Source organism: Silene latifolia, chromosome Y, assembly GCF_048544455.1.
Source record: "Silene latifolia isolate original U9 population chromosome Y, ASM4854445v1, whole genome shotgun sequence".
NCBI classification, from domain to species: Eukaryota; Viridiplantae; Streptophyta; class Magnoliopsida; order Caryophyllales; family Caryophyllaceae; genus Silene; species Silene latifolia.
Genome location: NC_133538.1, coordinates 482,747,905 through 482,749,867, shown reverse-complemented (window position 1 = coordinate 482,749,867; position 1,963 = coordinate 482,747,905). Strand labels below are relative to the sequence as shown.

Here is a 1,963-nt window from a genome sequence, read left to right as displayed (position 1 = left end):
GACATTTTATGAACAGTACTTGACTGATTACATTTTATAAAAAAGTGGTCACATTTGCCCGTCGCAAATTGTGACCGTCATAAGGGAGAATTGCTGTATTAACAAATAACCATACACTACCTAGTGACTCCTACATAAGGCTACATTGTCATTACTCATTACATAGAGGCTATAGGGGAAAAAGTTAACAGAATTGTTAAACGTCGTCAACCACAGGTCCTTGTAGTTAAGCCTTTAAATGATGAGGTCCTTATAGTTAACTACATATGTGAATTGTTTGGGTCCTTAAAGTATACTTTACTCGAGTACTGAGTGAGGGGCATGGATGTATCACTCGGCAAAAACCAGCGGCCAAGATGGATTTATTGACTAAAGAAAATTGACCAAAGTGAAGGGCTAGGATACATCCATTGGTGAAGTGAATGGCTTAGCTGGGTTACCATCCATCAGAGAAACACTATTCTTAAGAGAAATACTATTCATAAGAAACCATTTTGTGCAACTTCATACATATTAAAGGTGAAGGAAAGTCGTTGGCCACAACTCACATCGCTCCCCCGAAAGGATGAAATAGGTTAGTCCTATCCTAGAGGATCAATCTAGTAGGCGGGGTGAGTTGTGGCATTCTTTTAATGAGTTGAGCACCACACCTGAATTATGAGCGTTGATCGTTCCATACGTAGACCTAGCATACCTAAAACGGCAAGCAAAGGAATTATAATCAGATCAGCCGAAAATAAACCTCAAAGACATACACAAGTACAAAACCAACAACTCCTTAAAACCCGCACGATTATCACCCCATACCCATTTGTAAAGGCTAAGTTCCAAAAGCCTTACAAGCCAAATATCAGAGCAGTTAATAGCACACACAATAAATAAGCGACAACATAAACCAAAAGTTACATGTAGATAATACCTGCATAGCAAAAATTAGGTTTATTGGGATGTTCAATGGCGAGCCCGATAAATAAACACCCCAATCAAGCAACCTGATGTAGAGGATGACCTTAGTCGTGATACCCGCTGACAAACTCCTAGCATGGAACGAAAAAATAGTCACATTAGTGACCTAAAAAGCCTAGAATACATTAACGAAGGTGGCATAAAAATGCATGAACTTGAACATTAGTGATTAAAAAACCCCCAAAGTACTCAACGCGGATGGCAAAAGAATGGTTCAACTTGAACAATATTGATTAAAAAACACCAGAATACAATAATACAGGTGGTGTTTTTACGCAGTGATTTCTAGATGTACGTTTACTCTCCAAAAATGTTAAATTCCGAACACTCCTAAACAGCTTTTATGCACCCAAAATGTTATATAAAACCTATCGATGAATACTGCAATCAGATGCAGAGATGCCAACAAGAAGAACAAATTCATGCCCTCAAAAGCAGCGAGCAAACAATCCAATCGACAAATTAACGCTAAAATTACGCTAAACCCACCCAAAACAAGAGCTAAACTATCACATCCCAGAATCAAAAGCGACGGGCCTAACTATCTAATCTATAAATCAGTATTAAGCACAAAGAAGATTGCAACATGGCAGATATTGTTACACAAATGGACATGAATTAGGAAAGAGACGACCCAAGAATATGGAGATAAGCAAGTTTGCAAGCAGCAGGAAACAGTTAAGACCAAATAGACTGTCGAATGCCACCACCTGGTAAAGGACGGCAAATCTGGTAACATTCATAGATTACTATTAATAGAAATAATAACACAAAGAATATAAATATAGCAACAACGATAATAGTAACAAAACAATAGTAGTAGTAGTGGTGGTGGTGGTGGTAGCAGCAGCAGCAGTAACAGTTGAAGTAATCAACGATGGCAAAACGCTAATCAAGTCAGTTCTAAGACATACCCTGAAAAATCAAACTTCTACGACACTCAGATAAATGTCGATACCAAGCTAAGTACAACCTAGAGAGTCTTCCAGTGGTACTA

At 38.3% G+C, this 1,963-nt stretch overlaps 1 long non-coding RNA gene across 1 annotated transcript; it reads right to left on the bottom strand.

Moving 5' to 3' along the window:
- Positions 1-671: 671 nt before the first annotated feature.
- LOC141633570 (uncharacterized) lies at positions 672-1,691 on the bottom strand. The gene is made up of 3 exons (XR_012538371.1): positions 1,601-1,691; positions 920-1,037; positions 672-694 (listed from the first exon to the last, which is right to left on the bottom strand). It is a non-coding gene; the product is annotated as an uncharacterized LOC141633570 (long non-coding RNA).
- Between the last annotated feature and the right edge of the window lie 272 nt (positions 1,692-1,963).